A 27,912-nucleotide genomic window follows, 5' to 3' on the forward strand; every position below is an offset into this window, starting at 1 on the left:
GATTTGTGAAATGTGCGACTTTTACTTCAGTTTTAAAACTTTTATGCAATCATTATGAATTAATGCACACTTCAGTGTAATCGGTGATTGGAAAATCTCTAATTGTTGGAAGACATTTTGCAGCAGCATTTTTTCTTTAATGGCTGCAGAGTTTTTCTCACATATTTGACTGAAGGCAAAACAGGAAGCCTTTATCGCAACCGGCGTGTTAATATATTTAGACACCGAATGGAATAAAACGTAAATGATCATTCCTGCGATAATCCTCAGTGACCCGTGAGGGCAGCGCATCTTCCCCCTGGGCGAGTCTTAATGCGCTATGGTGTCTCTTTGCTCGGTGAACAGAGGTGACGTCTGCAACTACATAAATCTGATTTAGAGGGTTTGCACACTGAATAAGCAAATACATGAGCGCGGCATCACCTCGCATCAGGGACGAGGAGGGGGACGAGGAGGAAGGTGGTTCCTACCAGAAACAATCAGGGAAAGTGGTCGCGGAAAGAAAAAATGTTGATTTGCATTCTTTTAGATTCGTAGAAAACACAAATTGTGGGAATTTAGATGTGCAGATGAGACAAAGAGGCTTTATTCGCATGGATTCACGGGGACTGAGGGAGAAATCAGGACTTAAACAATCATCATTCAGGGTTTAAACCTTTGAAACGTAGATCAACATTACTTTTCTTGTGCTTTTTCTTGCACCAGCCTTGAATCCTGAACAAATTGGTTTGATTCCATTAGAAAACACAGGAAAAAAGAAATGAGCAACTTGGCAGGAAATGTCCTGCAAACTGCATGAAATAAGTATACTTAAGAATTTATTAAACAGTAATCTAGGGAAAAATGTCCAGAAACAACATTTATGATGAACACATTTATACACTGACAATAAGGTGAAAGAATATCAATATTTTTAAGAATGCAATTCCTTCATTTAATTTCTTTTGTGCAATTTTAAAGTAATAAGTTCCTGCAATTTTTGGTATTTTATCATTGGAATATTTCTATAGAAAATTGAATTTAAGAATTATTTTTTAGAATGTTTTTCAAGTCATTTTCCTGTTTTATTTTTGTTTTAGTAATTTTCTTTTTATTTTCTGATTCCTTTTTCTCGTTTACGATGCAAATTTTCAAGTATATCTTCTGTACTTTTGGCTATTTTCTTCCAATTTTGGGGGGTCAGTTCATTTTTATTTACTTTTTTTTGTTCTTTATTTTTTCCTGCTTCAGTTAATTTCAGTTAATTCAGTTAATTTTCTTGTACTTTTTACTGATTTCCTGTGAATTTGCGGGTCAAATTTCTTGTCACCCTAATCACAATCTGCTCATGTTTCAAAGGGTTTCAAGAGGTGAGGGCAATTTTTTACATGCAAAAATGGTAAAACCCCAAAAATGAGTCACTGTTAAGTGACTCAAAAATGAGTCACTGTTTTAGTGACTCATTTTTATGCATCATACTGATAAAGATTGATAAAGTCTATAAAAACGATAATAAAGTAAGCAGCTGAACTTGACTATGAGGACAAAATGACGTTTTGTTGTGTTGCTCTCGATATTGAAACAGCACTTGAAGCATGGCAGCGGATCACCCCAGCCTTGAATGTCAGTGGTTAGAAGCAGTTATATGACCACTACAAGAGCCAGACACGACTGTAAATGATGACGCTGATGACTTTCTACAGCCTCTCTCTGCTGCTTGTGCTCGTTGAAGGCAGTATTGATGTTATTGCCTGAATGCGGCTGCAGCCCCGCTACACTCCTCCTGCACAAGCCTCTGCTCTTTTAATCATCTTGTCCACTTGCTGCACGCGCTCAGCTTTTGTTGTGAATATCTGGTTGCCATGTATGTGTTTTAACAGGATTTCACCCTCATGGGACGACGCGGAGTTGAATTAAATTAAACACGACTGGGTGCCAGGAACAGGCCCGAGTTAGGCAACAGGGAGAACATGTAAAAAGGCCAGACGGGTTTTTATTTGGAGACGGTGACTGGGTCGGACAATTGGCGCTCGTTGGAGAAGTGAGCAAATGTGAAATGAGATTATTTTGCATAATGGCAGCGGTGGTGAAAGTGGCTGAAAGTTGGAGAGACAGGCTTGTGACTGGAAGGTCAGAGTTTGAAATGAAATGCCTGCTGAGGAAAATGACAAAGCTCTCCTCTTTCAAAAAACTTTACTGTTGCTGTGCCCTGGAGCAAGGCACTATGCACAACCAGAGCTGCTCACTGGCACAAAGGTTGTGGTGAACGGGTCACTGGGGAAAAATATGTAAACATAGTAGGAACAAGAGCCACGGAAAATAAAAAAACACGGGTTTAAAAAGTGTGAAAAGAAAAACGAGTCACTGTCTGCACCCTGTCAAGAAAAAATACAACTGGAACATCTCACTAATGCAACGAAGGCACTAACGCAAAGAAACCAAACATGACAACACATGGAAGACAGCAGTGAGCAGCTTAAAGAGAGAGGGCAGAAAAAAAGCTAGAAATTACTAAAAAAAAAAAAATTAACCGAAAATTAGTTTAAAAAATAATTTTAAAAAAAGCCACAAAGAAAGTAAAAAAATTAAAATCTAAAAATTAAAAAAAAAACAAGGAAATGACCTTAAAAATTGTTTAAAAAATTAAAATAATTTTTGGACATAATTTTGAGTATTAATGCGGTCAGGCACAAACTTCCTGTCTCCAAAATTCCTATTTTTCATGAGTTAGAAAAAAATGCTTTGTTCTTTAAAGGTTTCAGTGGAGATCTGAGGTTAACCACAAGCTTTTTTAAAAACACATTTAATTGGTTGAGAATTTTCAAAACCCAGTGATAGACGTAGAGTGGGACCAATACAATTATTTTATTTAAAAAATCGAATAATTAAATGTGGAGATGTGAAGTTTGCACCTGACAATGTCGATACTGAACTATAATGATTATTAATGTACTTTTTAACCTAGCTTTTAAAAACAACTTCCTAAATATTTTTTTGTCATGTTTCGAACACCTTGCACCAATCTGCTCAGGGCTCAAATGTTTAAATACTTTGGCAAATGGCATATGTAAATCATCCCAACAAAAACTTTCTGGGATGAGTGAAATTTGCAGCAAATCAAGCAAACGTAGATACAAATGGTCATTTTAGTGATGAAATATTTCTTTAACTGTTCAAAAGCCTTCACGTCTACTCCAGCTGCCCTCGAATTTATCACAGAATTAAAGGCCTCATCTTTTACCTACTTACAATGTTCATTTAACACTGATCTAACACACTGATGTAAAAATCTCAAGGTGCTCCATGTCCATAAATAATTGCTGCTAATTTGAAGATATAAAAACTCAGCCGCTACCCTGCAGTGTTGATTTTGCCAGCTTTAAGTGTGATGATCATTAAGCACCAACTTTTTCCTCCGATTGTAAAGATGAGCTGTCATCAAGTCTAACTCACTATTTATAAATTAAGAACGATGACTTTTTTTGCGTGTTTGTCGCTGACGTAAGAACAGATGAAAACAGATAACAGAAAGCAAAAACTCAAAACTTGCAGCTAAAATTAGACTTTGTGTCTGCAAAGACACAACAGTTTGCATGATGTTAATTTTATCATCTGGACATGTTCGTGAGGGTACATGTGCCAACACGAGTGCTTACTAGGTATCAGACCTCTAAATTTACAGCTTTTTAAGACTTTTTAAGATAATTTTTAACCTAATTTATGACACATTGTTGAACAAATCGTCGTTTTCTTATTTAAGCATTGCAGGGACGTATAAAGATGAGTATTCTGTATGAGGTCAGAAGTAGGTGTTATTATCAAAATATTATTAAAAGATATTAACATTTAAGACTGATTTTTAGATTAATCATCTTTCTCTTATTCTAGCAATGCAAGATAAAGGTAAGTTCATGCAGAGATAGACTTTATGTAGGAATATGGCTATTAGAGTAAAGTAAAGCAAAAATACAGTATTAACTTCATTGGTTTAAAGATTTGTATCCAAAATGTGAACTTATGTGCATGAAGCTTGAAAAATTTTGACAAAAAGAAATTCCAGTTTCAGACATTTTAATGACTTTTAAAGGTGTGGTATTTATGAAATTGTATTTTAGACCTATTAGGACTTTTTAATGACCCGTACACACTCTGTATCTTAAATGAAATGCTTTTAAGGACCTTTTTACTTAATATTTAATCACATTTAACACTGATTTTTCTTATTCAAACAGCTGGTAAGTATAAAGGTGAGTTGTGTGCAGAAGTAGTTCTATGGTTATAAGGCTGAGTTAGGTTAATCTACATTTTGCCAACAGGTGAATACAAGTATAAAGTAAAAAGACAGTGTTAGGTTCAATGGTAAGGTTTAGAGATCCATAGAATACGATACGATACGACACGACACGATACGATACGATACGATACGATAAGATACGATACAATATGCTTGGATGTTTGTCTTTGTCTTAGATGCTGCGCCCCTAAAAGGCCTCACAGTTACAATAAATCAAACTATATATGAGCAAAAAAACTGTATATACAAAACAGTGCACATAACATTTATTACACACACCCAGTGGTGAAACACCATGAAACAACAGCACAATATCTGCAGCCTTAAGCAGCATTTTTTTTTAAAAAAATGATAAAGGTAAGAACAATTAACATAAAAAATATGGATTTTCATGTAGAAGAGCTTGACTTATTCTGACAAAAAGAAACTTAAATTTACAACTTTTTAATGACTAATATAAAATTAAATCCAAGGCAGGTTGAGACATTTTAAGACTTGCTGACACCCTGCGCCTTGTGCATTTTTGTCTATTTGGGGAAATATTCGGCCCTGAATAGAATCTCTTAAAAGAGAAGAGAAAGGCTGACATCTCTTCAGGGAGGTCAAACGGGAATGAAAGCAAAGGGCTGATGGGGAAATTTGTAAAATTAGTGAAAATCGCAACCTCAGATGTGAGAAAAAGTGGCCAACTTTTCCACCATAATGTTGCCATTATAAAATTTGGGATTACTATAAGTTGCTTTGAATAAAAATGTTACAATATAAGCAAAAATGTACTTCTGTGTTATCATATCAGTTTTAATACCTGCTCTCTGTTTTACAAGACACTGATGTGACGTTTTAAAAAAGCCAGGATGCACCGCAGTTAAGATTTAACAAACGCTGAGACCATCCTGACGATTGTGCCGTGTTTTAGTGTTTAAACGCTGGGCCAAAGTGCAGCAGTGCAAAGCAGACAGCCTTGTTGCTGTAGTTGATTCAGTGTTGGTTTGGTTTAACATTGGCTCTATTTTTAGCCTGACATCTGAAGTATCCGTGGAGTCTAAATGTGGGAAAAGCCTGTCCTCCTTCCTCCCTGGGTGTCTGATGTTTCCCAGCAAGCCCTGTTGTAGCCCTCTGTGCATGTGTGTGTGTGTGTGTGAGAGAGAGAGTGAATCAGTGTGTCTGTAAGTGAGAAAGTCTGTGTGTGTGCGTGGAGTCTGGGTGTGTCGGTGTGTGTGCGCACATGTGCCTGTTTGACTGTGTGGGAGAGTTTTACGTGTGGGTGTGAGAATGTGTGTATCAGTGTAGAGGTGCCTGTGTGTGTGACACAGCAAGTGTGTGTGTGTGTGTGTGTGTGTGTGTGTGTGTGTGTGTGTTTAGCCGTGCATGGAGACCAGAGGACTGTGGGAGGACTTCCTCTGTGGATCCTCTCTGTTTTCTTTTCAAAGAATGACATTCCTAAGCTGTTTCACTTTTCAGGCAGGAAGTGGAAAGCAGCCAAAAATGATTAAAACCAGGAACGGCAACATAACAGCTCGAGCACCGCCACAGAGTTTGGAGTGTTGACACAAAGTCAAACAGTCATGATATATTGTTTAATAAATCTGAATAACTGGAGGAATAGCACGTTGAGGTCTGGGAAAGTGGATCACAGCTTCAGAGGACGCTGGATATTCTTGCATTTTCTGCAACATTACTCTTTGGCAAATTATTGGTTTCTACATGTTGAAACTCTACCCTCTGTTGGTCACAGAAATGCTATTTTTGTTTCTGGTGACAGGCATGATGGAATAAAAATCATCCGCGTGTCCCTGCATGGTGATTTGGTCCAGCTGAAAGTCAATACAGAACTTATAGTCTAAACTAGGACCAGGGTTGTGTCACCAACCATTTTTATGTCCGAACAGGTAACACACTCTCACACACAAACTTACTTTTGTCATATTTTGTGTAATTTTTCCCCCTAAACTCCCAGAATTATCAGCGTATTAAGTTTTATTACAAACCATCTCGCCAAGCACAACATTGACCTTGGACTGCTCTGCAAAACCTCACTTCAATGCATGTTCACGGCCACAGTTTTTGTATGATATATTATTTACTAAAATATCCGTGCATTGCAGCTACAGTATGGTTAACATGGATGGATTCCCAGACAGGCCGGCCCAAGAGCCCAAAGGTTCAGGGGCCCCCTGAGCCAGAAGCTCCCTAAGCTGTTATTACTTACTGTGTCACTCCAGAGCTGCTCAAACTAGCTGTTTCCTTTCATGCTGACAATTCAGAATTCAGACACAAACGTGTCCTTAAAGGAATACTTCAACTGTAAAACGAAAATTTGTGTATCAATGACTAATTGTGTGCTATCTTGAAACTGAAGAAAACTGCTTTTCTCACATTCTTCTAAGAATAGAAATGAAGAATACCAAAAAAGGAAGAATTATTTTTTAAATTTGTCATGAATTGAAGTAAACACATAAAAGAGAACTTCACCTGCAAAATTACCATATTTATATAAATTATTATTGTGTATTACATTGCAACGGTGTAATATACACTCAGATGAGAGTTGAAACATCTTCAAGAAACTAAAGCAAGTCCAGCTGCTGACGACACAGCAATTAGAGTTGAATGGGTCAAACAAACTCTGGACTTTCACCCAGGAGACGGTTGGTGTCTCGTGTGAAAGCAAAATTAAACTGAGTTATTTTATTAACAGCATAGCGTGCTAGTGTGTGTAGCATGCTATACAAGTGACATATGTCACATGACGTAACACGTATTTTTAGCAAAAGTTAACCTTACAACTGTCTGTTGATGCTTCAAGTTATGTAATTAAACCATCAAACAAAGTGCATTAGTTACATAGTAAGTTCATTTAGTAAAAGCCTGCAAGCATTTAAGGAGCAAAAACTGTACATTTCCTGTGAAACCATTCGTGTTTTCCCCAATGACTTCAATTCATGAAGAGTCTTGCAAGAAAAACAAAGTTTTCTTTGTGAGTTCAGTGTATCTCACAGTGAGTAACTGATATAAAAATTGTCATTTTGCAGGTGATGTATTCCTTTAAATGTGTACTCCACTGATTTAGCGTTGCACTGCGATAACAATGTCAGACTCAAAAATGTCACAAGAGATTTACGTCATTAAGACAACCTCAGCTGCAGCCCTCTAAACTCTGAAATGCCATCTTTGGCAGTCAGCATGTACAGACTATATTTTGGGCAAAGCAAATGTATGCATGGATAAATACATTTCTGAACAGAAGTTGGAAAATCATAAAATTTATTTCTATTTTCAGCATTAGCTGATGAGAGCTGCTCTGACCATGTGCATGCAAGACCCATATAATTCCTGCATTGGCAGCATGACAAGAATCCAACAGTAAAGAGGGTCAAAGGTCGAAGTTGAAGCACTCAATATACAGATGTCAAATGTTCATATACAAATATGTTGTGCATTTGGTGTCTTTTGAATGCATGTTGGAGTAGAAGCAAGAGGCAGAGCTCAAAGTCATGATCGCATCCATCAAGGAGTTGTTACTCGCTCTACCTCGCTCTCAGCTCACCCACGTTGGTGTCAGTTTTACGAGGCTACGCCGGATCAACAGTAAAGAGATATATAGCGGTTTATTTTTAGACAAAACACAGCTAGCCACCCCTTTCTCTCTCTGCAAAGTATTTTTCTTTAAAAAATGCATGAACGGTGGTGGGGATTCAAAATGCGGCGCTCATGCATTGTTAACGCGGCTCCATAACCCTTCTCATGACTCCGGGTCGGGATAAGTGCAACCTATCCTTGTTTTCAAAACTTACACTGAAACACTGTCTCACATTTGTGAATTATTGAGCAGAACACAGATGTTGCCTGACGGTGACTGTACTGAAGGTGTTTTTCTCTGTGGAGCTGCACATGACAATCACATTGACTTAGGACTCCACAAAGTATTTGGATATTTAAGTTTGTATTGCTTGATTTAGCAGTTTTTTGTGTTTTTTTTTAAGAAAAGTTAACAAAGAAAGTCACGCAGACACAACCTGATTATTAAAATGCAACAAGCTATAAAGGAAAAATTTACTAGAGGTCAAACAGGAAATTTCAATGCAGCTGAAAATATTTCTTCCTTAATGCAAAAAAGACACTAAGTGTGACACCCTCTCACATCTAAAGATAATGTTCTGCAAAATTTTGCAAGGGTCAACGATTTGCAAGACTGCAACTAGTTTCCTTTAGAGATTATTTACGATCCTGTTCCAGGTGGAATTATTATTATTATTATTATTTTTTTTTCCTTTTCTTGTTTTTGTTGTTGTTTTCAGGGAATGGGAAATTTTAGGGAAGTTCTTGGAGGTTCTCTAGGTTTCGCTGGGTTTAACCGAACCTTTTTTTCCCAGATATTGCAGGTTTGAAAAGGTATGTGTTGTCTTTCTCGGTGAGTAGTACCAGATTTTGACTCTTTTATGTAAGAAGTTATTAATAATCATTCATATTTTAAGCAAACGTGTAATTTAAAAGGATACTGACTCCTCAATGGTACTATCTGGCATCAATCAAGGGCCCGTGGCTCAAAAATCAAAAATGCAGTGCTACAAGTTACCTTTAATGGTTTGAGATAGCTCTGTTTGAGCTATGATAACAAGCACCAGAACCATTTTTGGGTACTATTTCGCACCATTATTTGAACTTCTAAAAAAGCTCTCATCTGTCAGCAGTTTAAAGTGCAAAAACTGGTTCATTTAAAAGAAAAAAAGCTGCTCATTTAACTACAGAAATGAAATATTCTGCTTGAGAGCGACATACTCTACAGGTCCTCGGACTGTGGGAGTTTTGAACATGCAGAGATCTGGTAACTGAGACTCCTCTAGTTGAGCAGAGGCCTGATTCTCAGTAAGCTGAGGTGATTTATCAGCCTCTCCCTCCTCAGATCTGTCTCCTCTTCCTCCTTCTCTTTTATCAACAGGAAGGGGGGGGGGCAGTCAAATGAGGTAGTTATGATGAACCGTCACTCAGACGCTGACAGCAGCTTTCTCAGCCACTCGCGCTCCGAGGAGTCCAATTGATAACACGACTCCGTCAATGTCATGGTGTCACCGGGCCCCCGTTTAAATGCACTCCCGGCGCTGTCGGATAAATCACATCAAACATCACTAACAGACCCCCCCCCCTTTGTCGGTAATTGCGATATTCCTGTCCTCCCGTAGATGTTCAATCCCTCGATCCCTCAACCAATTGGCTCTGACAAGGGGGAAAGCAGTTCCTGTCAAAACTGTTAAAGGGGAGGATGATGTTTAAGAGGTGTACCGGATAACAGATATCTATCACCTCTCCGCAAGCCTCCGTCATCTGGAAAGGATTGCTTGATCAAGATGTCTTTCCGCTACTTCTTCCCTGGCTGAAAGTAAAGTTATTACTGGGCCGTGATGACTCCATGCTTCTCGGGGCTGAGAGGGAATGTGACAGGTAGAGGGAGCAGGGATGTGCGAGGCAGATACGCCCGGGGAACATGAATAAGTCAGGGGGAGGGCGTATTAAATATTCATCCTACCGATATCGCTCTTTGTCACATCCTCTTTAACAACAATGAGTACGGGCAGAGGAGGAGGAGGAGGAGGTGGGTCCTTAAACTGGCGCTGGCTAGACATGTCATGCTGCATCAAGTCACGGCTGGGTGTTTAACCTGAGGCGATGAGGGTCTGCAGCTACCGTTTGTTTTAACCTGTGTGCAGAGGCAGATGGGTGGAGTTTGGCTGCCTGAGAGGAGAGATCAGTGGGAGTGTAGACTTTTTAATTCAACTAAACAAGCACACCTTCTACCAGGGGAAGAGCAAAGAAATCTTTTGGTTGAGCTGAAAATTGAAAGTCTTTCAGGCCTTGATAGTGCACGCCTGATTGCAGCTTCCTCGCGCCCTTAAGCTTTGCATACGCTGTACGTTTGAATAAAACGTTTGTTTCTGTTAACTCTAACTCATACTGTACAAGTAAATGATCGTGGTTTATAAAGCTGAAGACTCATGACTAATGTGCTTACACTGTACGGTCCGATCGTTGAACCAAAACCTGAGCGCTCAAACTATACGTGTAAAAATAGCCCTTTGGCCACTGTGCATGGTCCTGGCTATTGAAAATAAAGATTAATGTGGTCACAGTGACCTTTGACAACCAAAGTCTAATCAACGTATTGTTGAATCCAAGGGGACGTTTGTGCCAAATTTGAAGAAATTCCCTCAAGGTGTTCTTGAGACATCGAGATAACAAGAGTGAAACACTGCAGTGACCTTGACCTTTGAACTATGAGAACCAGTTCGTCTATGACTCAAAGTGGACGTTTGTGCCAATTTTGAAGAAACTCCCAAAAGGTTTTCTTGAAATATTGCACTCATGACAGTGAGACTTTGACCACCATAATGTAATTTGAGTATAAGTGACGCCACACAACGCTAAATGAGATTTGTGGCCCAAAATTGATAGATTTGATAGAATTAGTACAAAAAAAGATCAAGTCTTCAAGTCATGACTAAGACAAAACAAATACGCAATTACAGAAAATAATTCAGATGTGATTAAATTTCTCTTGCCTAAACCTTGAAAGATTTCTTGTTTTTTTTGGGATTTATGATCCTTACATCGAGGACCATATCTTTTATGTAAAGCATCCTGCCTAAAAAGTTAACAGTGTTCATTCTTTTAAAACCATAAAGGCGTCCTAAATTCCTGAACAAATTGCATGAAAGATGGAATAAAACTAGAAAGCCATTGAACAACTTTTTGGGCAACACTGTAGGGCGACATTACCCCAACAGATGTCTCAACACATGATGCATTAATACCATGGCAACCTCACGCTCAGATCATGTCTGCTCTATATTCTGCTGTTTCCTGCTCATGCTGGCAGATAATTTTGACCTGTCATGTTTCTCCGAAATTCTCCTCAGTCAAATTAAGTCTGAAAACACTTTTATTCGGAGTGAGTTGTGTTGTACCTCCAAAGACAGAGATGTGGTAATAAAGAACTTGCAAACAGATACACAACAGACTGCTAATTTACAAATTCTGTTGTATATTGCCATGTTTCTCACTTCAGGTCCTTGAGCAGGACGGTGCGCTGCCCTGGAATGTTGCCCAGAAAGTTGCCTGACTCATTGCCGGCCCAAAGAGTCACATCTAACTAAAAAGCAGGTGGCTAATATGCTGGGCAGTTTCGTTGGGTAATAGTACTGAACAGATGTCGCAAAACTCATTGCATTGATCCCAAATGGTAACTTCTTGCTGATAAGATAAACTCTGTTTAATTATTTTTAAGCAAATTTCCAATTACTCTGAGGTGATCCCTGCTAAAGATGCCTACGAAAATAAAAGTCTACATCAGGGAAACTCGACTTGATTTGCTTGGGGGCCATGTTTCTAAAATGACAGGAGACCAGGGGCCAGCTGCAGCAACTACATACATGTTTTATGATTTTAGGACACGTCTAAGACTTCAGGACGTTTCTGGGATTTTAGACATACCTCTGATTTGAGAATGTTTGATTGGTGTTTGATCCTAATGATTTTAGGATGTTTCTAGGACAAACATAGGATTTTAGGACATTTTTAGAGTCTTAGGACACTGCTCAGATTTTGAGATGTTTGTAAGATTTAAGGACATGTTTTGGATTTTAGTGCATTTCTAGGACTTGAGGATATTTCTAGGATCTAAGGACATTTCTCCTGTTTTAGGATGTTTGTAGGATTGTAGGACATTTCTAAGATTTCAGCACGTTTCTGGGATTTTAGGACATATCTAGGATTTTAGAACATTTCCAGGATTTTAGAACATTTCCAGGATTTTAGAACATTTCTGGGATTTCAGGATGTTTCAAGGATTGTAGGACATGTCTAGGGTTTACAAAAGTTCCAGGATTTTCTGACATTTCTTGAGGCTTTAGGACATTTCTAAGGTTTTAGGAAATTTCCAGGATTTTAGGACATGAGGTACTTCTATTGTTGGGTCCACTGGTGCTTCTTTTGATAAACAACCAATATTTTGATGCTGTTTTATGCACTCTGGCATACAATTCCCAGTGTGAATCACTTTATTTTTACTGTGATTTAGAAAATGGTTTTGGGTCCTCATGGCATGCTGTTAGGGGCCATACTGGGCCTTTAGGCTGTAAGTTGAGTATCACTGGTCTACATCCTTTAGGTTTTTGTCTCCGACTGCAGGTTTCCAACAATGCAAATCACCAGCTGAATGAAAAAAAACAATGTGAACGCCGTCAGCTGAGTCTGTCCTCTGATCCCAGTGAGTAATCTCTGCCACCGCAGACAACTGAGATGAAGACAACAGTAGTTGTGCCAAATGGGCACCTCATAGGTGCTGATTCATGGCTGCACTTTTCTGAAGCGGCGACAAATACAAATGCACATCTCTCGACTTCAACAAATAGCTCACGGCTACATTAACGAGCTGCACGTGGTCATGAAATATGTCTGAGTAAAAGACAAGTAGGTAGGATAAATCCAGGCGGCAGCGCCAGCCTGCCAAGACATGGAAAAGCTTCTCCTCGTACGGCGACATTTTCCATCCACCACAAGAGCAACACTAGAGCCAAACTTCATAATACAACAATGTAAATCAAAAGTCAACATGAGAAAGCGTGGAGGGGGGACGAGGGGAGGGGGGGAAATCATAACGCGCACAGTAAATCCTAAAATCAAAACTCAGCATCCTTTGGTTTCTAAATGCACTGCTGTCATAAAAGCATTTCCATCGACAAATGAGTCTGCGGGAAAGGTCAATAGTTAATTGAATAATCTATCACCTTGGGATGGACAGAGTGTACCACGCTATGCAATCAATGACAGGCGCATTAAAAGGTCAGCCGCAGACTTCCATGATAAGTCACCTGGCTAATGTTTCCTTTGGTTATACACAGCTCGAGGGTCGGTGGAGAGCAGCTAACAGGCCACTTTGGCCGCGAGCCAGGCTCATTCGACAAACACTGGTCAAATAGGAGGAACAAAAGAGTAATGAGGAGTTCTGATCCGAAATGAGATGTGAGCAGGGTAGCACCAACTCTTACAAAGGGGTCCTCTTATCATTCTCTGTTGTGCTGGATTGATTAGTTGATCAGTGGATGCTAATTGACAGGAAAGTCTTTTAAACCAAACATTATTTGGTTTAAGCTTCTCAAATGCAACCCTGTGTCAGAAAAATGACCTGCTTAAATTATGTCGTTGTGGCAATGCAACCACTGCCTGGATCACGCTCAGAGAATACATTCATTCAGGTAACGAAATGCTAAATTCATGTACCTGCATGTAGCATTTTGCCAGGTATTAAAAGACTTAATTATGGAATTGAGGGAGAAAAAAGTGGAACTATTCAAATATGTTTTCATATATGAAAGCAAGGAATAAAAACTTCAGTTTCCATCAGTGCACACCTTACTTTACACCCTCCTCAAATGTTTGATGAAGAATGAAATAATTCTAGCGTTTTAGCACAATAATACAAAGCCTTGAATCCAGAGCTGCTGAGCATTACGAGTGCAACAGAAATACTCATTTAGAGTAATAGTGGTGCATTTGCAGCAATATCATTGTGTCACTGAGACCACCCTATCAATTATAAATGAGAAGCATTTCCTTATAATGCCAATTTATTCCCATTCATGTGTGCACTTTTGCAAGAAGGTATGACGGTCCTCTATAAAACAAAGGAAGGATTGCAATGTTAACAGATGCTTCCAAGGAGAAGAAAAAAAAACAATAATTATGCAAATCTGAGACGGAATAATTATGGACGTATTCATTATTTATAGGTTTGGTTTTGCTTTGTGCTATCATAAACTAACTCTGAGCTGAATGCGCGATTGTAGCTTTCTCCTTTAATTGTGTGTACATAGAATTATGTCATTTATTTCAACCACTGCTAACGCAATTTCATTATGACCATGGGGTAGAAGGATGGTGATTGCCAATTTGGTTCTGTGAGAAACTTCATATTTTCTTTACTTTCATATGCATGCGTTTGTTTTTGCTCCCCACATATCTAAATGTTTACTTTGCCGGGAATATTACATTATAAAATCCATATAAATGAGTAAAATTACTGCTCAAACTGATGTAATGATGGCCCCTACCGAGGAGAATCTTATTGATGTAATCAGTGAATGGCACAAAGCAGCCATTTTTTCCAGTAATTGGACTTGGTGGTTCAGTCACTCATTTGTCCAGTGATTAGTCTTTGTTTAATTGTAACTGAAAAAAAGAAAAGACTTCCAAACACATCCAACAGGTTTTTGCAGATTGTGTGGGCCTAAGGGGGAGTGCATGCGAAAAACGATCTCAAATGTTTTGAATTAATTTTTTTTTTAGCACAATATGTTCAAGTTTTTTTTCTTATCTGATGTTTGAAATGTAAACTGTTGCCGAATGTCCTGCAGTACTCATTCTTCTGAGGGAAGAAGAAAAGCGGCAGACACTCTCATGCAAGCTTAAACTGTGTTATTTCAATCCAGAAAATGCTCAGGCACATGTTGATTTTTTATTTCAATTTTGTCAGTGTTTTAATTTTTTCATGTGTTAAATGCATGCATGTTTATAGGGCGCATTATTATTCTACTCTTAGTTTAAATTTATGCACCAACACGTTTTTTTTGTTTGTTTTGTGGTGGGATTTTTGCTTTGATCGTATATATTGTACATTAATATTCACAAATTATGCATCACTTGGTACTAATTTGTCATTTTGACTTTTGATTTTGTATATTCTATTCATTTTTTCTCATTATAGGTACAGAAGACACATTGGTAAACTCTTAATCTGTGAATAAATCTGTAAATAAATCTTTATATTGTTAACACTTTTCATATAAGTGCTAATAAACATCAATAGAAAAACTTAGTAAATGTTTAACAATGAAGAAAGTGAGACTAAAGAATTTGTCAATCTTTAAATTTCTCATATTTCTCATTAACACATCATAATGTTAATAAGCACCTTTATGTGTTACTGACACAGATTTCAATTGCCTTTCCTGCAAACTTTAATGCTTATCTTATTCAGACGGTGTGATTTTATGCATAAAAAGGCAAAACTTGCTTGAATAAGTGTTTAAATGTGCCATTATCTAGTTATTTATCTTTTTTTAAAGGTATCAGATGCCATTTTTTTACTGAAAGACATTCCTATAATTTCTTTTTTAAGGATAATTTTATTAACATATCGTACCTTACTCCTGAAATTGCACTTAAGCCTTGCACCGCAGTATGTGTATTTTTTTGCATGTTACAATTTCCTGTGTATTGTTGCTATATTTTCCTTTTATGTTGTGTTTTAAAATGTTTCCTGTGTGTGTCTTTTGTGATTTGTGCTATGTAAATGAACTTTATTGTTATTATTATTACATAATAAGTGTGCGCCTCCCTCCTCCCGGCTCCTTACAGGTTCTTGTGTAAACCAGTCCCTCAGTTTTTCGTGTACTTTGTATTCTAACAGCACAGTTTATATTAAACTTCCTCCAGTTATCATCCGCCATGCTCCAATCCACTGTGTGCATTGCTATTTTTCAAAATATAGCACTAAAGTTTCATCATAGAAGCCAAACTTTAACATTTTATCCTGAAAATACAGCATCCTGTCAAAAGTTAGCCCTCTTTTTTTCAAATAGTTGGATTCATTTTTGAGCAAAAACTCTTCTTATCATCCCCGGGAAGTGCAAACAATATCCCCCGAACACAGAAGCACCCCTGCTGAATTCTCAGAGAAGACATGGGCACTTGTCACGGAAGATCAGTTTTGTCGTTTCCCGTCTCTCTGGTGTTTTGAAGATGGACCTCTTCACATTGATCCTCTGTGGCGTTTGTTTGTCATCCCGTGAACCATCACTGTCAAACCCGGAGCCGCTCTATTCCCGCCGCGCCGCTCATCCCAAAGAGGGTTTAGACATACAATTAGCCACGGTTATAGCACCATCAGCGATGCGGCGGTTGGCGACTTAAAGAGTCCAAATCAGCATCAAGTTTATCTCTGAACATTGTCGATCGCATGCAGCATCTCTCCGTTCGCAAAGTTTGAACTGCCAAACAACTATTATTTCAATCCTCTGATGTGATGTGACTTTCTTTAATAATTCATCTGCTACATCATGTCACGCTTGTCACTGAAATGCACTTATGATCCCAGCGCTCCCCATCATGACAGACGGTTAAATAAGCCTCGCACAATTTCATTTATACCTTATATTGTGCGCCCTCGCCGCTCGGCAGACATGTGATACTCTACATGTGCTTTTCAGCCATTCTTCATACGCCTCACAGGCATAAAAAAAGAACGAGATTTAACAGGGAGGGAAAAAAAAATGAATGAGGAAATACTAACGTCGACAATTCCATTTATATTGTCCGTGCTAAGTGTGAGCTCAGTCACTTTGAGGAGTGCCGCTCTTGAAGGCTCTTTGCTGAAAACGTCCATAACTCAATAGAAACTTGGCCGCCGTCTCAGGCTGCTTCCTCTCTCCCGCCATCCTTCACGGGAATACTTTATGTGCCATCACCTCCCCACGATGGAGAGCGAAGCAAAAAGTAATGTCTGTTTCCTGTCCAGGCGATTCCCCCCTCAGAGGCCGAGGCTTTGCTCCTGCGTGCTGATACGAGTCCTGCTGCCGGTGCTCGGTTTGCTCTCTCCGGACCGCGTTTTTGTAACTTTGCCAGACTGCATTATTGGCAGAACATCGAATTTGAAGCTTTTCAGCTTCTGTTGACTTCCGTGACAAATGTGATGATGGATGGTGCGGTAGACCTTAATGGGGTTTTATCAATTAAACATGTCACTGAATGCAACCACAACTGGCCTTTCAGCAATAATGACTTGTTTCAAAACAGAGCTCGCTTCACTCTGAGCTGCTTTGTGCTGAAGCGCAGCTGAAATGGGTTTTTGCAAGTCGTTGCCAACACTGTTACCTTTTATCTCAGCTCATCTTAAACGTCTTACAAATCAAATATTTTGTCTTCTGTCTCTTCTTGATGGTATTGTTTGTTAATGATGAAAAGTGCATTTACTCAGTACTGTTCTACACTGAGGTATAATTGCAGTACTTTAATTCCCTCTAATGCTGCTTTGACATTTACTCATGGGCGGATTATGAGACAATGGGGCCCTGGGCACAGATATGCAAAGGGCCCCAAAACCTCCCCTACACAGGAGCAAAAAACACAGACTTTGTTGGTTTTGCCTCTTTTTTTGTTCTCTTTGTAATTGTGTGTGTTTTTATAGTACTTTTGTTTGTCTATAGATTTTCTTGTGACGTTTTTCAGTTGTTTTTTGTCTCTTTGAGGTAATATTGTGTCTCTGTCATAATTTTGTGTGTCTGTGGAATTTTTTTTGTCCCGTTTTGTAGATATTTTGTGTCTCTTTAAGGTTATTTTGTGTCTCTTAATTCATAACTGGGTCTCTCTTGTGAGATTAATGTCCTTTTTTGTAGTTGTTACGTGACTGTGAGGGTTTTTTGTCCCATTTTTTAAGCTATTTTGTGTCTTTCAGGTAATTTTGTGTCTCTTTGTGTTTTCTTATTTATCTATTTGTCCTTTTTGTACCTATCTCTTTCAGAAAACTCTTTGTGGGATATTTTTTGTCACTTTTGTAATTATTGTGTGCATCTCTGAGGTAATTTTGTGTCTGTTTTTTTTTTTTTGGTCACTTTCTTAGTTATTTTGTGTCTATTTGTGGTTTTTTTGTCACTTTGTTGGGGATTTTGTCACTTTTTAAAATTATTTTGTGTCTCTTTATATTGTTTTTTGTCCCCTTTGTACCTGCACACTTACTCCATGTCTGAAATGTGTGAGATTATTTAACATTTGGTACATTTGTGGGGTGCTAATTTGTAGGATATTTACTTATTATTATTTTAATACTTTCTCAAAAACTGGTAATGAAGAATAAACCTCTGAAGCTGTCCAAATATTACAATAGACTCTTAAATTCAGACTACTGATGCTCCTTTAGGTTACTTCTCCAAAAGTTTCACGTACATTAAAGGCCAAGGAAATAAAAACTCAGTAAAATATCAACATGACTGACCTGCTGCCAAGATGACAGCTTGCTTTATCGCCACATCACATATTTGGTCCATCTCTACGTGACACTCAGATCATAACTGTAACTGTCCCACATTTGTCAGTATTTCTCTGCAGCCGTGACACACAAGACAAATGAAGCTCCTTCAGGTGGGAGAGACGCCGTCGTATCAGCTGGCCCGGCTCACAGCATTACTCAGGTTAACACCACATCTCCACCTTCGCGGTTAGTTTTGCTCCGATCTCGGCCCCTTTAATCCATCACATTTCCCATCTTATTGAACGCCCCCCCTTTTACACACAAAAAGGCCGAAAGAACGGAAGAAAAAACAATCACTAAAAGAGATACAGCGGCTGATTTCATCCATCTTACACCCTGAAGTAAATCTTTTCGAGGGGGAGCCGAGATCTACGCTCCTCTCCTCTCTCTATTTCAGAATTGCCTCGGAGCTCATCCATAACGGCTTTGCGGGCCCCCGGGTGCTCCGAGGGGCCGGTCGGAGCAAGCAGGGAATTGAATGAGGCGAAGGTAGACAGAGAGGAGACAGAAATGTCTCCTTGGAGGTCACGCCGGCAAAATTGAAAGTCTCAGGTATAGTGGGGCCTGTCGGTTTAGTAAAATGGATAGAATTTCCATTTACCCTCGGCAGCCCCCCTCCTTAATGCATTGTTCTTGCACGGGCGGGGGTGCGAATGAGTCAGGAGGCGAGGAATACACTTTATAGACACAAATAATCGTAAATTGGGAATGTCACCTTTAAGCCGAGGCATTTTTATTATTGTTAGTGGTGCTGCTGAGTGGGTTTGATGCTTTATTCTCGAAGGGATCCAGTGCACCGGCGCCGCCACCTCCTTGCAATCTTTATCGGGCTCCTGGCGAGGACCAGGAGAACGAAGAGGGGACTTTAAGCTAACTTCCACTACCCGATACTTGTGGGGTGATTGATGGCAGATGGCATGCTTTAAAATAAACCTATCCATTAACAGTGCTCACTGTTCTTTACTCGGGGCGTTTACGGCTGTCTGCAGCCCGCCCGAGTACATCCTATCAGCCGGTGGACCTTCGCCGTACAGGTGTAAGCTCTTTATTTACTGCTATTATTTGGATGTTACAAAGGCCGCTCTCTGGTTTATGGTGGCGACTTTATAGATCCTCCCTTCCGCTGGAATATTAACTGTCTCTCCATGATTCAATATGAGAGCACAAGGGCTCCTGGGAGCCGTAGACCACGGCGGCGGACACAGGTACTTGTCTAATTGAAGTCTCCTGAGCTTTCAGGGTATAGAACATATAAATTGGACAGATAGCGAATGCACCAAGTATTGACAAATGTCTCACAGCGCCTTTTTTCCACAATCCGTCTGACTGCTGGCCAACAACACGAAGCAGCATCATTTCCTATTCGGCCGAGTCAATTTGAAACGGACAAAACAAAACTCTTTAACTGTTTGTCGGGTTTTTTGTCCCATTTTGTGAAATTTTGGTGCTTTTTGTATTTTTTTTTTCTCTTTTTTCTCTTTTTGTGTCTCTTTTGTATGCACTCTTTGTGCATTTATTTTTGTCATTTGTGGCAGTTATTTTGTGTCTCTTTGAGGTGATTTTGTGTATTTTAGGAAATTATGTATGTCTGAGTTTTATTTATTTATTTTTGGTCCTTTTTATAGTTATTTTGTGTGTCTTTCAGGAAACTGTGTCTTTTGGGGATTTTTTTTGTCACTTTTTGTAATTATTTGTGTCTGAGGTAATTTTGTGTCTCATTGTGGGTATTTTGTCACTTTTTGTAATTACACTGTTTCTCTTTGAGGTAATTCTGTGTATTTGAAGTAATTATGTATCTCTGAATTTTATTTATTGGTTATTTATTGTCCTTTTTGTAGTTATTTTGTGTCTTTGTGGTTTTTTTGGTCGCTTTATGTAGTTATTTTGTCTCTCTCTGAGGTGAATTTGTGTATCTTAGGAAATTACGTATGTCTTCTGAGTTTTATTTATTTATTTTTGGTCCTTATTGTGGTCATTTTGTGTCTCTTTCAGGAAACTTTGTGTCTCCGTGGGATTTTTTGTCACTTTTTCTGTAACTATTTTGTGTCTCTGGGGTAATTTTGTGTCTCTCCATGTTTCAGTGTGAGAGCACAAGGGCTCCTGGGAGCCGTAGACCACAGCGGCGGACACAGGTACTTGTCTAATTGAAGTCTCCTGAGCTTTCAGGGTATAGAACATATAAATTAGACTGATAGCGAATGCACTATGTATTGACAAATGTCTCACAGCGCTTTTTTTTTGCAATCCGTCTGAGTGCTGGCCAACAATACTAAGCAGCATCGTTTCCTATTCGGCCGAGTCAAGTTGAAATGGACAAAACATTCATATATTTAAATTAGATTTGCAACACTTGACTGATTTGTGCGTGGAAGTCGGACGGAGACCTGTTTACTCCCTCTCTGTTTTGCATTATATGTGAGTGTCTGTGCAAATTAACGAAGGAGGCCCTCTGTATTTTCGGCTCCATGTTAATTGCGAGAAATAATATTAAGGATGTGTGATTCTTATGCCTGGGCATATTGCATTATAATAAGTTCAGGAACATTACCAGGGAACACAGCTTATTAAGGAGAGGCAAGGTAGAGGCTGGATAGAGATAGATTTAATTGTAATATACCTAATCCTGAATATATTATACATTTGCATGCAAAAGCCTATACAAGATTTGAATATTAATTGAAATATGCAGATGATGTATAGGGTTGTAATTATTGCTGATTTAGAAGTATAATTGGATGAAAACTTTTCTTTTTTTTGGTGGACTGTTCTTGCGATGTGCCATGGTGAGAGATTAATATGCATATTCATGGTTTCTTATTACTGACAATTGGTTTAGAGAATGCGTTTGTGAGGCCGGGTTGAAAGGCTGCAGGAAGACAATGGCAAACGGGGAGTGCAGGGAAACAAATGTTTCACAGAGCAATGAGGCAAAATATGAAACAAAGAGCTTTGAGGAGGCTGGATAGATGATGGAGGAGCTTCAGGCTAAAATCTGTCTGTTATACGATCATACCTGTGTGTTTCAAGAGGCTTAGCGCCTGCACAACAAGTCATTTACTTTATTGGTGAAAATCGTCTAACCGTGGATTGCTGCTTTTTGAAACTAAAAAGGGCAATGGTCATCTTGACAAGACATGCAAGAAATTAGTAAAAAGTGACAAGAAAACTACCTTCAAATTAGTTAAAAAAAAGAAGGATCATTAAAAAATGATCAAAAAAGGGGAAAAAATCCAGAAAACTTTTTAAGGTAGTAAGTAATAGATAATTCTATATCTAAAAATATGTTACAGAAAAAATCGAATAAAATATACAAAAAAAGTACATTTTAGATGGCATTTTGTGTTTTTTTTGTTGTTGAGGGTCCAAGGAAATGGGCTTCATTCATAAACTTGACTTATTTTGTTGACGCTGTAAAAAGAGGCTGATGTCTGAAAGCTGAGAAATAAAATATTGCCAGTAATTACTTTTCTTCTCCGGCCTCTAAGTGACACTGAAAGTTGAAGTCATACAAAAATCTTACACTATTTCATGTTTTTAGACCCACTAAGAATTAAATTTTGTTAAATAGTACAAATGTGACAATATGATGTATCCTTATTTTATCATGGCAGAAGCATGTAACCACTCGCTTGAGTTGAATAACTGTAGGTATGTGATGCCTAAATGGGTCATAATATATATATATATATATATATACACACACACACAAATCTGAAAAAAATCGAAATGATGAAAAAAAAATCAAAATAAATTGCAACAGTACTTCTTGGTGTGCCTGCTAAAGGGCTCATCTCCTCCTTGACTATTCTTTTATGCCAAGTTTTTTTTTATTTTTATTTTCTAACTACCTGCAGCTCTTAATGTCCCATCAGAGGGAGAGAAAGTCATCATTTGCTCACAGGCTGATAAATGGATAAAAGATGGCGGCGGCAGCGAGGCGCCTGCTGCCGTTGGCCGCTCACCATCTCCTCCCATGAACCTCCATCCTTCACCTGCCAGCTCTGAACTACACACACGAGGTAATGAGACTCACGTCCTTCACAGGATTAAGTACACGTTGGGTCGCATGTAGAGCTAATTCACCTTTCACCTGCCGCACCTTCGCTTACCGCCCCAAACATGCCTTTTTATCCTCATCGCCTGCCTCTTTCAGCAAACTTCATGAGTCATGACAGGCAGGTTGGCGTTAACGCGACCCACTGGAAACCGCTCCCGCGACCTCGGCTGTCTCGAGCTGCCGAGCAGCCCTCCCTGCCCGCCTCCCCTTGTCACACAAAAGAGAAACGCTGAAGGACCTCCGCAAACTCTTGTCAGAGCTGTCACGCACTCTGCCGCCGCCTCAGTTTTGACAAGCAGTTGGTTGAAATACCCGTCGAGACCTGTCGCCCCTGCTCCCCCTCCCTTCCGCTGCCATCATTACCTCCTTATTTTATATGCTGATTTATTTCCTCTCACCGTCTTTCCCTCCCTTCTGAACTAAAAAGGCCTTATTACTCCAAAACGCCAGGAAATACAATTAAAAAGCTGCGACCAAGATTGCACCACTGACCACAGCGTTACCCTGGTCATCCCTTGTGGAGCCCAAAATCTCTGCCGCAACCTCACAAACGGTATCCACCCCTGTTTCTGCATGCAGATGATAAAAGCAAGAAAGAAGAGGGAGAAGTCACCACAGCAGAGAGACTTACACAGTCCCTCATCAAGTCCGAGCTCTGAGTCCTGCTCTCAGCCACCCGGGGGCTCCTACAAGGCTGTTTTTGATCTCCAGGCCATACGCACACATTCATACACACACTAAAGTACACACTTACAGAATACACACACGCTGGGGGAATGGAAGTGAGTAAAAAGCTCCAGAAACAGCCTGAATGCCATGTTTAGTGATATGACCCGCAGGTCACATGGATTCTGCGTCACGTATGCAACTATGACGCACGCACACGGTAGCGGAGTATGAAACACAAAAAGATACAGATGCAACGACCACGTGGAGTTTTCCAGCTCATAGTTGCAGCATTCGGTTCTTTGAAAGCATTAACCCTCTGAAACGTGAGCAGTTTGGTTTGATTCCTTTCAAGAAAAATTGGGAGAAGGCAATGCACTCAATAAGACACAACCTAAAAATTTGCAAAAAAATGACCTGAAAATAAACCTTAAAAAGAGTACAAAGAAAAAGAAAATAAAAAAAGGGTTAAAAAAAAGTATATGCATACATTTTTACTGTAACACAGTTTTAAATAATTATAATAACTATAAATAGAATTTTCTATTTTTTTTCTATTTTCCCCTTTTAAAAGAAATACTACTTTACAGGTTATTTTCTTGTAAGATTTTTGCAATTTGTTGGATTTTTTTTTTTTTTGCCAAGTTGTTAACTGACTTTCTTCCCCATGTTTTCAAACAGAATCAAAACAATCTGCTTGTGTTTGAAAGGGTTAAGCTATAAAAGATTCATTCCTTTTTTAAAAAAACATAATGGCACCTTCTGTTTACATATTCCAAATTTAGCCTTTTTACAAATTTACCTTTTTCTGATTAAGATATGTGCGATTTTCTGATATTATTCAGGTTTTGATAGCTTTTTTTTGGACATGTATGCAGCCAAATTTGGAATATGTGTCTCAACTGAGGGTTAATACCGAAGCTTCTGACACACGGTGTCTTACCTGTTTGCTGTGGCTCTGTGCGTCGTCATGGATACGCTGTAAACAAGCCAACTTGCTGACAGTTTGCAGGGCTGCTGTAGAGATGCATGCCTGAAAGACAAAATGACATTTCCGGTCAAACTTTTAAACATTTTGAAAAACTTTGATATTATCAGATTTTTGGATATTCACAAATATCACACAGATGACCTTTTCAAGAAGGTGTTTGAAGGTGTAACACAGAAAAGCTGCGTTTGCATTGTCTAACAAGTGCACCACGAGCAGAAACTTTGAAAAAAATCTCAACACATTTTCATCTCAACTAAACCAAAAATCAGTTTGGTCAATGCCGTTAGCATCTACATATGACGCATAAGGTATCCTCCTGCGTCTGTTAATGACGGTCCAGGACGGCGTCATAATTTACGTCTGATAAATGCATTGTGTCTATTCCAAAAAATGTAAAGTTTCTGCTTGTTAGATACATTCAGTCTTTTTTTCAACATAAACTGACAGCATTAATGAAACGTCTCATATTTACTCTTATTTTCTTTTGCATAACAAGCATGTGGTTAAGTTGAGAAAAAAACGTCATGGTTTGGCTCAACGTTTCTGAGTTTCAGTCTGGGCTTGGTTGTATATGACGTCACCACTGTGCCATGCAGCAGCAGAAAATACCGCCACGGCAGGTGCTGTCCATCTAACCGGCGGCATATAATACCACCGCAAAAGGCTCTGACCGGCCAAACAACTGACACTGCCCTGCAGCATCGCATATCACTGCAAAAAGTGGCTTTCAGCAAAGGTGTCTGAAACCAAAATCACTAACCAAGTGGTATTTAACAAGTTCATAATAAGAAGGTTGAAATTTTTATTTTGATGCAAAATGGCACCAGCAGCACCGACCCATCCACATTCCCATATTTTAACATGATAAACATGTTAGGGTGCTTAAGTTGCTGCATGTAAACAGAAATATTAATCAGCCATGTAAACAGCTTAGTAGGAATATTGCCTTTTTTTAAAAAAAAAAAAAACGAATATTGTGTGCATGTAAACATCAGCATAAACAGAAATTCTCCAAAGCAAGAAAACAAAATTAAGCAACAAAATTAAATATAAAGGAAGACAGAAGAGGAGCAGTTTAATTGCCAATGGCGGTCCAAGGTCAAAGTAAACACACACTGATTTTGGAGATCACACATGGGGGTCATGTTCAATTTTGGACATACTTTTATGTATTGACATATAGTAAATATTGCATCTGCATTTCTCTCTTCCTCCTCTCCTCCATTGCTATCGCTAGTATCACCTTGATAACCATGACAAGCTCAGAGTCAGCCACGCCCCCATGATCCGCCCACAGGAAATGGTTAACACCCCAAATCGCCCTCAGTAACATTGACAAGAACACTTCAAGGAAAAGAAACACATGAACTGATGCTGCAGGATACGTCAAAAAATCCATGAAAAAGTTGCGTCTTGCAGCTTCACGTCACCTCGTCTGCCGTGATCACAGCTCGAGGCTACTTTCAGTGACATGACAGTGTGTGTGTGTGTGTTTACTGATGGTTTTTGCGTGTGTGTTGGTATAAGAGACGTGGGAGCTCGGTATTTGTTTAGTCGGTCTGGCGGCCGTGGCGATTTCACGATAAATATTAGCGCTCAAATATGTGAGTAGGGCATTTATTGAAAGTGATCGCTCCAAACATTGTTTGTTTGTCTGCAGAATTGCGGCCGGCCTCTTTTTGTCGAGCGGGTTATGAGAAATTTCTACCCTGAATGTAACCAATTCGATTTATGTTTGTTTTTTGCCTTTTGGAGACTGTTTGTCAATGTTTAGAAGAGCTCGTGTGTGAGTGCGTGTTTGTGTGTCGGGGGGGGGTCCACATGTGCGTAACAATGATAGCTACACTACACTCGGGAAAAACAAACACCTCAAGAGACCCATATATATCCACTCACAGGGAAGTTTTATAAACCAGACTGCAGTACATTTATCCACCCACTCCATTTTTTTTTTCTACATGGGATTACAAGGTGGTCAGGCTCTGCCAAGAATCCTCTAGGTGCAGCGCAAAGGGAGTGAGAGCAATGTGTGTGAGAAAAAAAGCCAAAGTACGTGACTTTGGAGTCAAACGGGTGGGGGTGGGAAGGAGAGGGGAGATGGCCGAGAGGCCGGAAATGGAGAGGGAGACCGAGGAACAGTGGGAGACTGACCTTTTACAAGACAGCTGTTCTCTCTCAGGTGCTTGTTCTCAGCATATCTGCAGCCCCTTTTTTATGCATTAGTCATTATTTGGTCCCACGGGATCGGAGACAGGACGGAGTGAGTGTTTAATGTGGCAGGAAGCAAAACTGCACTCTTAGAAAAGCTCGTGACCCGTCGAGGACAGTTCACAGCTGATACACAAACTAGCTGCGTGTTTAATCAAACAATCCTTGAGCTACTTCTCCAATGCATAAGTGTTAACCCTCTGCTGCTCTCAGATGCCTCTCACAAGGATTTAAACATCTGCAGAGTGAGCAAGTTGGTGCAATTTTGTTCAAAAACAGCAATACAAATACAGCTTTAAAAACTCAAAAAATTGGCTTGATTTCTTTCAAAAACACGGGAACATAGTGACGAGCAGCTTAAAAAAAATGCCCCCCCAAAAAGGAAAGAAATCAATAAAAAGTGACAAGAAATATACCTAAAATAAAAGCAAAAAAAAAAACAAAAAAGGAAAATTACCTGAAGAAAGTGCAAAAAACACCCCAGTTTATATATATCTTTCTTTCTTTTTTTCTGTAATATAATTTTGAATAGGTAATTTAGAGAGCTATAAATACACGTTATGAATTACGAAAACTTTTTGTTCATAAATGTGAAAATTTGCCTTCTGTCCACAAAATACATGAAAGACATCCTCTAAGGACATAAAAACATAAAATAACAACGACAGCAATACATTCCATACTGCTTACATTCGAGCAGATATAATTTACAATAAAAAAAAAAATGAATGTAGAATTATCATGCCATGAAAAAAACCTCCAGTCTCAGGAGCATTACCCAGTACTCCTCGTATGAGTCCCTGTATCATTTATCATCTATATACATGTACATAAACATACATATACTGTACATCTGATTATGTTAGTCGACGTTTCCAGAAGAAATCAAACCAATTTTCTCAAGTTTCAGAGGTTTAACCCTTTGAAACTTGGAGGTAATCACTTTTCTTGCTCTGCTTTCAGATGTTTGTTGTTGTATTACTTTCTTTTTTACTTATTTTATCTTTTTAAAATCATTTTTTGTACTTTCTTTGTTTTGTTTTTGTTCTTTTATTTCATTTTTCATTATTTTATTTTATTTTTGGGTAATTTTTTCTTGCATTGCTAATCGCTTTCTTCCCACGTTTTTAAAAGTAATCAGGCCAAGTTGCTAAGGTTTCAAAGGGTTAATGATGTGGTAGGTGAGACTGATGATTCTTTTTACCTGAGTGATGCAGAGATTAAATAAAGCATGGATAAAACATTTGCACCAAACAACAACGTTTCTCCAGAGACACTGGCAGCAACAATTGCAAAGCCTTATGAAATAAGTGTTTTTGTTTGTTTTTTTACAATTTAATGGTGTTTTTATGCCTTTATTAGAGGGCTGACATGGACCGAGGGGGGAGCGAGATGAGGGACGACATGCAGGACTGGAACCGGGAACGTTAATGGTACCTTAAAACCCCGAGGCCGAGAGGACGCCGCACTGTTGCTGAATGCTAATTGTTGGTTGTTTTTTTATCTTTAAGATGGCGAGGTGATGAAATATCACCATCCAGTGTAGCAGTGGATGGAGCTTTATGTTAGAGCACAGAACAAAATCCCACAAACACTTTTCAGGTGATGCAAGAAACCCACCGAGTTACAGACGTTAGTTA

General features: G+C 39.0%; 1 protein-coding gene across 1 annotated transcript in view; it reads right to left on the reverse strand.

The window, feature by feature from the left end:
- Nucleotides 1-27,912, reverse strand: part of LOC148185460 (uncharacterized) — a 171,561-nt gene that overhangs the window by 103,621 nt on the left and 40,028 nt on the right. The window contains exon 2 of the mRNA XM_088074356.1: nt 24,017-24,106. The gene's annotated coding sequence lies outside the window, so the exon portion shown is untranslated. The remainder of the gene's footprint in view (nt 1-24,016; nt 24,107-27,912) is intronic.

The sequence above is a fragment of the Plectropomus leopardus genome, chromosome 24 (assembly GCF_026936395.1).
Source record: "Plectropomus leopardus strain MGB_pleo_1.0 chromosome 24, ASM2693639v1, whole genome shotgun sequence".
Taxonomy (NCBI): domain Eukaryota; kingdom Metazoa; phylum Chordata; class Actinopteri; order Perciformes; family Serranidae; genus Plectropomus; species Plectropomus leopardus.